The sequence below is a fragment of the Trachemys scripta genome, chromosome 11, assembly GCF_013100865.1.
Source record: "Trachemys scripta elegans isolate TJP31775 chromosome 11, CAS_Tse_1.0, whole genome shotgun sequence".
NCBI lineage: Eukaryota > Metazoa > Chordata > Testudines > Emydidae > Trachemys > Trachemys scripta.
The window spans coordinates 49,159,943-49,172,160 of record NC_048308.1 but is presented as its reverse complement, the minus strand read 5'-3'; the positions used below and the strand labels follow the sequence as shown (position 1 = coordinate 49,172,160).

Below are 12,218 nucleotides of genomic sequence, written 5' to 3'. Positions count from 1 at the left end.
GAAACTTCAGTTTATGCCTAAAGAACCAGTATTCCATTTTCCTATGAGATTTTTCTTGATGTTAACTATGGGCCAGATTTTGAGAACCCTTACTCATGTGAGTAGTCCCATTGACTTCAGTGGGTCTATATGCATAAACAAGGACTGCAGCTGTCTTTGCTGTTTTGCCAGCCAGGGCAGAAAAAGTTTTTCACGCTCTCCTCCTCCCCCCGTGAGCAACCAGGAGTAGGGGGAAGGCTGGCCAATCAGCAGAGCAAAAATGGCCACCTGATCAGAGAAGTGCAACAAACAAACAAACAAACAGAGAAGTGCAGCAATATGGCACCCCATGGAAGCTGGCACCCAGGGCCACTGCCCTGCTCACCCACTCATAAAACTGGCCCTGTGTAACAGCTACTCGCATGAATCAGTTTGCAGGAGCATGCTCTAACTGAGAATCTAAATCACAGTTTGTGTTCATTAGTTCTTTGGAAGGTCTGAAGGGGACTGGACAAAATTAGTTTCAAGGAAACATCTGCCAGATTCATAAGAAACTTGCTGGCTGAGTTTGGAGTTGGCAGTAGACCCTCTGCAGTTTTGGTAGATTAGTTCACAGTTAATAAAAGCTAAACACTTTAATGAACAACTGCACTTATTTTGCTCATACCAGAATTGTGACAATTAAGACACACTTCCCTGAATGTACTGAGAAATCAGTTTTATTTATAACTTGAAATCACATTTGGTATTTCCGAGCATAGTGGAAGCTGCTGCCTTCTTGTAAATTAAGGACATAGCAGTACAAGAGCTCAGTGAGAGCCTGGAAATCAGTGTCCCATTTGCTTTGCTAATGACTAATAATCATCAGGGTCCAAATTCTGCTATCCTTACTCATGCCAGTAATCTCATTGAAGTGTCTTTGGTGACTACTGCTTACAAGAGCAAAGGGATTAAGGTTTAGCTCCAAAAGAACTTTTTGGTTTCAATGTATGATTTCCATAAGGATCATAGAGAGCCCCATCCTGCAAGCCTCATGCAGGCAGAACTCCCACTGGTTTCAACAGAATATATGGGCAACTATGGATCCCCGTTTTAGAACATAGTGCTGTATTCTACAGTAATTGTCCCAGACCCTGCAGTAATACTATTTGAAGCTGTAGCATTTTGGATCTTTGTTGCAGAATACACTGGAGTGGGGGTTTTGTTTGTTGCAGATTCAGGTGAGGTATCCACAGTTAAACTCTAAAGAAACAAGATCCATTTCCAGGTTAATATCACTCATACTAGTAAAGAGAAACACAGAGGAAGATAAATACCAGATATGTAGACTGCAGCATTTCTCAGTAGGTTGTTTTTCAATCTTTTTCACAAGGTGTCAACTGTTGTTTAACCTTACAGGGAAGCAGAAAAACAGGAATGAGTTAGGGCTGAGCTCTGGTTTAGATTCAGAGTAACAGCCGTGTTAGTCTGTATCCGCAAAAAGAAGAACAGGAGTACTTGTGGCACCTTAGAGACTAACAAATTGTGGGCTGTAGTCCACGAAAGCTTATGCTCTAATAAATTTGTTAGTCTCTAAGGTGCCACAAGTACTCCTGTTCTTCTTTTTTCTCTGGTTTAGATGCATTCATTTTCCTTAAATCACTCCGGTGTTCTGCCCTATGAAATCATTAATGAACATCCAGCAGCAAGGACAACACAGAACACTGCACATTAAAGTGATGGAAGATAATGTGGGAGTTGTAAATTTTGCAATAAAATTATACATTAAGAAGAGCCCCAGGAGAATCATTAGGAATTAAAATATAGCTGATTATGTGATAGAGATATTGAGCCTGATTGTAGGGCAACATCTCTATTTACGTAATATTTAGATTAAGGATGGACAAACCTGCTCAGATAAAAATCAGAACAGATTAGAATCTATGTTTCAAACTCAACCCTATTCCAAACCTTTTGTGCTTTCAGTTAGGTCCTGATCCAGAGACCAGGGCAGCCAATAGAAAGACACCTTCTGACTTGAATGGGCTGTGGTTCAAACCCTAACTAAATCTGTATCTGATATGAGGGTATTTTTACTTGAGTATGGAGATTCCTAAATATATTTAGCTACCTTGTAAAACCTACCTTCCATATCCCCATGAGACCCACAAGTTTTCTGACACACAGAAGAGCACTTTAAAAGAATCTTTTTTCATCGCCTGGGAGTGGTGGATTGAGAAGTTCTGACTCCTGGGTTTCAAGGAAATCCTTAAACAATGTTGTATTTTGTGCTAGTAGCTTGATAAAGAGATTACTGCAAAAAGGTAGGTGTTATAAGCAATGTTATCAGCCCCAAGACATCTGAGGAACCACGCCATGTGATAGCTTTGTTTCTCTTCCCATTCTTCCTGCAACACTGAAACAACATAAAGTAATGCAAGGCTGTGTACAATTTTGCATTAACAGTACAGTACACTGAAGTTATTGGGGCTCTGTCTATGTGATGCTCCTTGCAGGATCAGGTCCTAATGATATGAAACCACTGTTGTGAATAGCTGGTCTTCAGAGTGAAGAATCTAGAAGTTATTTATGAAATAAGCCTGAGGTTGGTATTAGGACCAATATTATATAAAATATTTATTAATGATTTAAAGGAGAAAAATTGCAAAATCTGCAGATGACTTTATGGGTGCATCTACACTGCAGGGTTTTTTTTTTTGGCAGCGCATAGCATGCATACACACATTGCCCCCCAGCATGGGTATAAGTAGCAAAGAAGATGGTGAGGCATGGATTAAAAATATATAAGCTAATTAATTTTATAAGCATTACCAACATTTTTTCATTCTGTAGGCTAAAATAAGGATAAAATAATGTAATGCTTCATGATACAGTATAAGCTGATCAGCTGTGGGGGTCAGGAAGGAATTTTTTAATCCCCTGGGCCTCCCTCTGCACGGATACATGCATGTAAAAATATTGAATTTCATAGTTGGCACTAACAGAAGTTTCCGTCTGCTTCTGTAGCATCAGCTATGGGCCGGTCTGGAGCCTGGATGCCAGACTCTATGTACATGTGTTCTGATCCACTATGCTCCAGTAGCTAATGTTTCTATTAAAAGGGCAAAAAAGCAAAGGAAACAGAAGGGGACAATCCTATATTGTGTCTTGTGGACTTGGGCTGGACCTACATACAGCTAATTCTTAAGTAAATGCAATGAAATATTTTAATAAATGACAGTTCTTTCTTTTCACATAAAAAGATTGGCACTTGTTGGCACTAAACAGAGTGATTACAAAATAACTGGATTCAAATCAGTGTTCTTTTGCAATCCAATTTTGAGGTTAAAGAGTTTCCTTGTTTCTTTTCTTTTTTTGTTACTGAAACATTTAATGTGCACTCTTTAGCAACAGAGATATTAAAAATGAAGCCTGGAGGAGTTTTAATCATTCACATGTCTCATGAATCCCTCACTAATTCATATTCAGAAATAAGATTCTATCATACTGTACACAATAGTTCAATTTTCAAACGAGCAGTGGGGTGCAGTTTCCTACTTAATTTCTGGTGTTTGGAATAGCTGTAAAGCTGGCTTGAAATGGCATTTGCCTTATCTCATGTATGGAAAGGTGATCTGGAAATAAAAGTGATTCACTGATATTTTATTCTATAATTCTTACATTTTTTCATCCAGACAGTAATTTTTTTGTTAATGAAATCATTGCTTACTCATCAGTCTGTATGGTAAATGAATGATTCCATGAGCCAGGTTCATCTTTAGTGTAACGCTATTGAAAATGGTTGAACTCAGTGGTTGAATTTAATGTTATATCAGGGTTGAATTTTGGTCTGTTGTATTAAAGTTATTTTATATAATATTTCATTTTTTAAAAATATTTTTCATATATTAAGCAGGCTTCTTATTTTTTGATATTGGAGTTACTGCTCTACATTATTAAGTTGTGAAATAAAACCTCATCCCAGAGAATTAAATGGAAAATTTAATCTAGCACTGCATCTCTTATGTAGAAATCTTCATTTCCTGTCCTAAACTATTGGGTAGTATTGATGTGCACTGTTGAACAGCTGCTACATTCCATCCCAGAATGGCTGCATTTTGCTTGTGGATGAAGTGATTCCTATATGCAAATAGAGCTAAATTCTGTCCTGGGGTACACTGCCCTGAAGGAGAGTAAGGTGATCAGGAACAGTCCACATGGATTCACCAAGGGCAAGTCATGCCTGACCAACCTGATTGCCTTCTATGATGAGATAACTGGCTCTGTGGATATGGAAAGCGGTGGACATGCTACATCTTGACTTTAGCTAAGCTTTTCATATGGTCTCCCACAGTATTCTTGCCAGCAAGTTAGAAAAGTATGGATTGGATGAATGGACTAAAAGGTGGATAGAAAGCTGCCTAAATTGTCAGGCTCAACGGGTAGTGATCAATGGCTCCATGTCTAGTTTGCATCCGGTATCAAGCGGAGTGCCCCAGGGGTCAGTCCTGGGGCTGGGTTTGTTCAACATCTTCATTAATTATCTGAATGATGGGATGGATTGCACCCTCAGCAAGTTCACAGATGAACTAAGCGGGGGGAACAGGTAGATACGCTCAAGGGTAGGGATAGAGTCCAGAGTGACCTGGATAAATTGGAGGATTGGGCTAAAAGAAATCTGATGGGGTTCAACAAGGACAAGTGCAGAGTCCTGCACTTAGGACGGAAGAATCCCATGCACTGCTATAGGCTGGGGACCAACTGGCTAAGTGACAGTCTGCAGAAAAGGACCTGGGGATTACAGTGGACGAGAAGCTGGATTTGAGTCAACACTGTGCCCTTGTTGCCAAGAAGGCTAATGGCATATTGGGCTGCATTAGTAGGAGCACTGCCAGCAGATCGAGGGAAGTGATTATTCCCCTCTATTCGGCACTGGTGAGGCCACATCTGGAGTATTGCGTCCAGTTTTGGGCTCCCCACTACAGAAAGGATGTGGACAAATTGGAGCAAGTCCAGCAGAGGTCAACGAAAATTATTAGGGGGCTGGGGCACGTGACTTATGAGGAGAGGCTGAGGGAACTGGGCTTATTTAGTCTGCAGAAGAGAAGAGTGAATGAGGCTTTGATAGTAGCCTTCAACTACCTGAAGGGGGGGTTCCAAAGAGGATCGAGCTAGGCTGTTCTCAGTGGTGGCAGATGACAGAACAAGGAGCAATGGTCTCAAGTTGCAGTGGGGGAGGTCTAGGGTGGATATTAGGAAAAACTATTTCACTAGGAGAGTGGTGAAGCATTGGAATGGGTTACCTAGGGAAGTGGTGGAATCTCCATCCTTAGAGGTTTTTAAGGTCCGGCTTGACAAAGCCCTGGCTGGGATGATTTAATTGGTGTTGGTCCTGCTTTGAGCAGGGGATTGGACTAGATGACCTCCTGAGGTCTCTTCTAACCCTAATCTTCTATGATTCTATATCCATCCAATCACAAACCTCTACAAAAGGTACCCAAAGAAGCCTAGCTCCAAACAGCTCTTATGATACAGTTGAGGAAACACCCTGGTTCATAAAGCTAGATTTGGATCATTTGCTAAAATCTACAGAGGTGTTGCTGTACAATAATGTTTCACAGAGTCAAGTGGCACTACTGCCAATGTGGGCGTGGAGAAGAGCCAGACTGCCTAACGCAATAGACTAGACAAAGAAGATAACTCAATCACCAGGTGGCATAATATTGCACTTTTCTTGGCATTCTGGTTGCAAAGCATGATCTAACTTCCTGGGATTACTCTGGTCTGTTCCAATTGCATGGAGTTTGTTGGAAACTGTCAAGTATTTTTAATTTTCATAGGCAAAAAATGCTAGAAGATGCTTTCTCTTCCAAGTGTAAGTCATGAAATCAAGCAACAATTAATTGATCTGTGGTATAAGAGTAATCAAATTTCTGCTCAGTAAGATGATACTCCACCCTTATTCAGAGTAATAGGATATGTTTATTTCAGTCTGTACCACTCACAGCATTATGCTCAATGAAGTGCAGGACTCCCCCCACCCATGTGGTATCTCTAATCATATATGGGAGGACATAGCCATGGACAAGTTTGTCATTAGAAGTTTTTTGTTATAAGATTTATGATCTTCTATCAATGGCTCTGTTATGAATCAGTCTTCCTATGGGTGATTCTGACGAGTCAAAATATTTAGTCACATATTTTCTATTGATTTCCATTTACATAAAGCTGCAGTCTTCTTGAGCTAGTGCTTCTGTGTAACTTCAATATGCATATGCCTTGAGTTAATGGAATAAGAGGATAGCAGAGGTAAGTCATTCCAAGAATGTTTGGCTTTATGAGGTTGGTAATATAGCTGGTTAAAAATTTTCAACACAAAGTCTTTTTAATCTCCAAACCTGCATAAGGCAGTGGTCCTGTGGTCATATAATTAAAAACTATCATAATGCATATGAAGAAAGAGACTGAATTATGGTTGCACAGGCAACCTGAATTCTGACTTTTCCTAACTTTTGAGTGAGTGATTTTGCAACCTTAATAATGTTTGTTTAGCCCAGTGTTTTTGGATATAATATATAAATATTATAGATAGGTACATATGAAAAATTGGCGTATAGCATATAGTACATATTTATTAATTCTTATATTAATTCTTTTACCTATGGTATTATGTTCTCTTTAGTATCCTAGTAGCTGTGAAATTATTGCCAAGAATAACTTAGATTGAAAAATCTTTCTTAGTAAAAGTGGTCACATGGCAATCAGTATTAGCTGTAACACAATGTACTGTACATATTTTTAAGCCCAAGTAATAAAAATTCTTGAAGGAGGCAACCAAAGTCCTTAAGACTGACTTCCATGCCCTGAGATCAGCATCATTAGGTGTTGGTAAAACAGGATCATCCTCTTTCCTCACTCTTTTGATGGAGTTGGAATTAGAACGGTAGTTTCTTAAAAGTGAAAATATACAACACTTCTATCAAAGTGTGTGTTTTAAGAGTCTTCCTTTCAGTGCCAGGCTCGCTACAGGAAAGGCTCCTTGTTTTCTGTTGTCCCATCTGGTTGAACAAACGAGGGTACCTACTGAATTTAAACACTATTTGGTGGTTTTTTCCTGAGCACAATTCCCTTGTGGTGGCTTTCACCTCAAGATAGGTGTGACGGCAAGAAAGAAGGATGTGGACTGTCTGCCTTCAATACTCTTTTCTATTCACTGAAGGAGAACACATCTTGATGGCTCTCTCTGCTGAGCCCATATACCTTCATACTATTTAAACCACTGGCAGAAGAGGGGGACAGCATGAATCTGCCTTTTTTGGACAGGACATATTCTGACACTGCATTGAGAACTCCTCTAAAATCAGTCAGCCTCAGATCTAGTAATGCTGTATAATACAATGGTATGATATGATTATTCTCTTGCAGCTAATCTTACAATATAAAATGGTACCACAGCATTGCACCAAGATACTTCGTAACATTTCCAATATGTCCTGACCGAGAGCTTGAAATCCTGGAAAAAGAAGTAAAAGTGAGTGTCATGGGGTCCACTCACTGCAGGTGGTATCTCCTCCTGGTCGGTCTGGGAATCAGCTCTGTTCAGTTCCAATGCCCCCTTCCGCTTCTTGCTGTATGATCTCTCACAGCAACTCCATCATCTTCGAGCCTTGACCCTCCAGCCAGGTCACTCTACATATTTCTTCAATCTGGGGTATCAAAGTCTTTCCTCACTATCAGTCTCTGGCCATCTTCCCATTCACTGCCCCCATGCCATCCCCTCAGTGGTTGGCAGGGGAACACAGGCCCACCCTCTACTCCAGGTTTCAGCTCGGACCCTTTAATCAGCAGCCAATGTCTGTTCCCTCCTTGACTTTATTACCTTTCCCTGAGCCCTTTCCTTACCTTCTAGCTCTCCCCCCACCTCTGGGTTTGCCAGCCTCACAACTCCCTCTTCCCAGGGAGTAACTGTAAGCTGGTGGTTCTCAACCAGTGGTACATGTACCCCTGGGAATATGCAGAGGTATTCCAGGGAGTACATCAGTTCATCTAGATATTTGCCTAGTTTTACAACAAGCCACATAATAAGTATTAGCAAAGTCAATACAAACTAAAATTTCATACAATGATTTGTTTATACTGCTCTATATTCTATACACTGAAATGTAAGAACAATATTTATATTCCAATTGATTTATGTTATAATTATATGGTAAAAATGAGAAAGCAAGCAATTTTTCAGTAATAGTGTGCTGTGACACTTTTGTATTTTTATGTCTGATTTTGTAAGCAAGAAGTTTTTAAGGGAGGTGAAACTCTGGCCACAATCAAGAAAATACTTGGGCAGTTTTTAACTTTAAGTATTTGAGTTATTTTGTTAAAGGCTATGTAAATTATACTATGGGGAAAATTTTGTCTACATTTAATTAAAATACACATGGTATAGTTCCTTATAGTCCTTATATATTTCCCTGAGTCCTTCCCCAGCTGCTACTCCTGTTTTATTCAGTTTCTCCTGCTGCTCAGAAAGCAAAATGCATGACATAAAAACCTAAGAATGGCCATACTAGGTCAGACCAATGGTCCATCTAGCCCAGTATCCTGTCTTCCAACAGTGGCCAGTGCCAGGGGTTTCAGAGGGAATAAACAGAACAGGTAATCAAGTGATCTATCCCCTGTTGCACATTCTGGCAAACAGAGGCTAGGGACACTTCAGAGCATGGTTTTGCATCCCTGCCATCCTGACTAAAAGCCAATGATGGACCTATCCTCCATGAATTTATCTAGTTCTTTTTTGAACCCTGTTATAGTCTTGGCCTTCACAACATCTCCTAGCAAAGAGTTCCACAGGTTCACTATGTGTTGTGTGAAGAAATACTTCCTTTTGTTTATTTTAAACCTGCTGCCTATTAATTTCATTTGGTGACCTCTAGTTCTTGTGTTATAAGGAGTAATAACACTTCCTATTTACTTTCTCCACACCAGTCATGATTTTATAGACATCTGTCATATCCCCCCTTAGTTGTCTCTTTTCCAAGCTGAAAAGTCCCAGTCTTACTAAGCTCTCCTCATATGGAAGCTTTTCCATACCCCTAATCATTTTTGTTGCCCTTTTCTGTACCCTTTCCAATTCCAATATATCTTTTTTGAGATGGGGCAAACAGATCTGCATACAGTATTCAAGAGGTGGGCGTACCATAGATTTATAGAGAGGCAATATGATATTTGCTCTCTTATTATCTATCCCTTTCTTAATGATCCCCAACATTCTGTTTGCTTTTTTGACTGCTGCTGCACACTGAGTGGATGTTTTCAGAGAACTATCCACAATGACTCCAAGATCTCTTTCTTGAGTGGTAACAGCTAATTTAGACCACACCATCTTATAGATGTAGTTGAGATTATGGTTTCCAATGTGCGTTACTTTACATGACCTCTTATTCCAGAGTTCCTGTTAGTGCTTATTATTCTGGCAGGAATGCTCCCACAGCTGCTTCCCCTCCATCCATCAAATGACCCTGGAGACCAAAGTACTGATTCTTCAAGAGGATCAGAATACTTTTGATTCCTACTCAGTGGAGTCAGGGGGAGCTGAGGGTGATGAGCTCAGCCCCTACCCAGGTGATTGGTAGCCAAGAGACTTGAAGAGTCATGTACTCCACAGAAATGGTTTAGCTTTGTGGGGTGGCAGTGCCATATGCTATTGCTTTACAATTTCAAGAACAAAGGTTTTTAAAAGTCACTTTAAAATGTTGCTGCTTCATACTTTCATTTTGTTCTTATGTGTCACATTGCTATATCCCATTCCACCTATCACATGCAGAATCTGAACACTCAGCCAATCTCAGCCAATTATAGCCCATTGACAGGACAGAAAAGCAGGCACAGGCTACTAACATGACTGCGAGTGGGTGGAGAAGCAGACATTGCCACTGGCTTCCAAGTTGAAAAAACGGTTACTCACCTTCTTGTAACTGTTGTTCTTAGAGATATTTTGCCATATCCATTCCAATTAGGTGTGTGTGCCGTGTGCACAGTCGTCAGAATGTTTTTCCCTTAGCAGCACCCGTCGAGTCGGCTGTGGAGCCCCCTGGAGAGGCACCTCCATGGCGGTGAATATAGGTACCTACCAACCTGCTGCCTCCCCCAGTTCCTTCTTGCTGGCTACTCTGACAGAGGGGAAGGAGGGTGGGTTTGGAATGGATATGAGCAATACATCTCAAAGAACAACAGTTACGAGAAGGTGAGTAACCGTTTTTTCTTCTTTGAGTGTTTGCTCATATCGATCCCAATTAGGTGACTCCCAAACCCTACCCCGGAGGTGGGGTTGGAATTATGGAATCGCTGAGTGAAGCACTGCTCTGCCGAATGCTGCATCATCTCGGGCATGCTGGGTGATGGCATAATGAGAGGTGAACGTATGAACCAAGAACCACGTTGTCGCCCTTCAAATCTCTTGAATAGGGACCTGGGCCAGGAACGCCATCGATGAGGCCTGCACCCTTGTGGAATGCGTCATTAGTGCTGGGGCTGGAACCTTGGCTAACTCATAACGCATCTAGATGCAAGACGTGAGCCACAATGAGATCCTCTGTGATGAGACCGGGAGTCCTTTCATCTGGTCTGCCACCACTACGAACAGCTGGTTCGACTTCCGAAATAGCTTTGTGCGCTCGACAAACATCCAGTGCGTAGAGCCTCTGGTCTAGGCTATTGTGAGGCTTAGGATAGAATACTGGTAAAAAAATGTCCTGTGTGGTGTGGAATTGGGACACCAATTTGGAAGAAAGGCCGGGTGAGGTCTGAGTTTGACCTTGTCCTTAAAGAAAACTGTGTGTGTGTGTGGGGGGGGGGGTCAGAGGTGAGGGCCTTTAACTCAGACACTGTCCTTGCTGAGCTAATGGTGACCAGGAAATCTACCTTCCATGGTAGGCAGAGGAGCGAACAAGTCGCCAGTGGTTCAAATGGGGGCCCCATTAGTCTGGAGAGGACCAGGTTAAGGTCCCATGCCGGAACCAGTTGTCTAACTTGCGGGTACAGATTTTCCAGACCCTTAAGGAAACGGCCAACCATGGGGTTGGCAAAGGAATGCCTGGCTGCTCCTGGGTGGAAGGTCAAAATGGCTTCCAGGTGCACGTTGATGGATGATGGTGCTAGACCCTGCTGTTTCAGGTGCTCCAGGATGAGCGGTATGGGCGCCTGTAGTGGGGGTGTGCGGCCCTGAGTACACCAGAATGTAAACCTCTTCCACTTAGCCAGGTAGGTAGTCCTAGTGGAGGGTTTTCTGCTACCAAGTAAGATCTCCCTCCCTGGCTCCAAGCACATGAGCTCTATTGGGTTTAGCCATGAAAAAATTCCAGGCTGTGAGATGGAGAGACTGGAGGTTGGGGTGGTGAAGGCAACCATGGTCTTGGGTGATCAAGGAACAGGGCCAGGGTGATCGGGGCATCCACTGACAGCTCCAGGAGCGAGGTGTATCAGTGTTGGCGAGGCCACACTGGTACCACCAGTATAGCGGCCGCCTTGTCTCTGCGAATCTTGAGCAGGACCTAGTGTACGAGTGGGAACGGTGGGAATGCATACAGCAGACGTCCCATCCAGGGGAGGAGGAACATGTCCGCAAGTGAGCCCGCGTTGCGCTTCTAAAAAGAGCAGAATTACAGGTACTTTCTGTTGCCTCGTGTGGTGAACAGATCGACCTGGGGAGCTCCCCACCTCTGGAAAATGTTGTGTATGATGTCCGGGTGGATAGACAATTCATGGTTGTGGAAGGATCTGCTGAGGCAGTCCACTAGCTCATTCTGGGCATCTGGGAGGTAGGACGCTTCCAGGTGAATGGAATGGCTAGGCAGAACTCCCACAACAGAAGGGCTTCCCTGCACAGGGGAGAGGAACGGGCTCCACCCTGCTTGCTGATGTAAAACACCGCAGTTGTATTGTCCGTCATAACCGCCACGCACTGGCCTTACAGCTGGGCCTGGAAGGTTTGGCACGCTAGTCGGACCACCCTCAACTCTTTGATGTTGATATGAAGCGAGGGCCCGTCCTTAGACTAGAGCCCTATATCTGAACATCTCCCAGGTGCGCGCCCCATCCCAGCATTGACATGTCTGTTACCGGGGACAGAGAGGCAGGGCCGCCTCCAGGCACCAGCTGACCAAGCACGTGCTTGGGGCGGCACCTTAGAAGGGGCGGCCAATGTTGGAGTGGCATGGGGCGCTTGCGGTGTTGTTTTTTTTTTGTTGTTCAGCAGAACGGCGCTC

General features: G+C 42.6%; 1 long non-coding RNA gene across 1 annotated transcript in view; it reads right to left on the bottom strand.

Moving 5' to 3' along the window:
- Positions 1-693: 693 nt before the first annotated feature.
- The window catches only part of LOC117884594, a 32,733-nt gene continuing 21,208 nt past the window's right edge, over positions 694-12,218 (bottom strand). The window contains exon 3 of the long non-coding RNA XR_004647599.1: positions 694-1,370. This is a non-coding gene — a long non-coding RNA (uncharacterized LOC117884594). The remainder of the gene's footprint in view (positions 1,371-12,218) is intronic.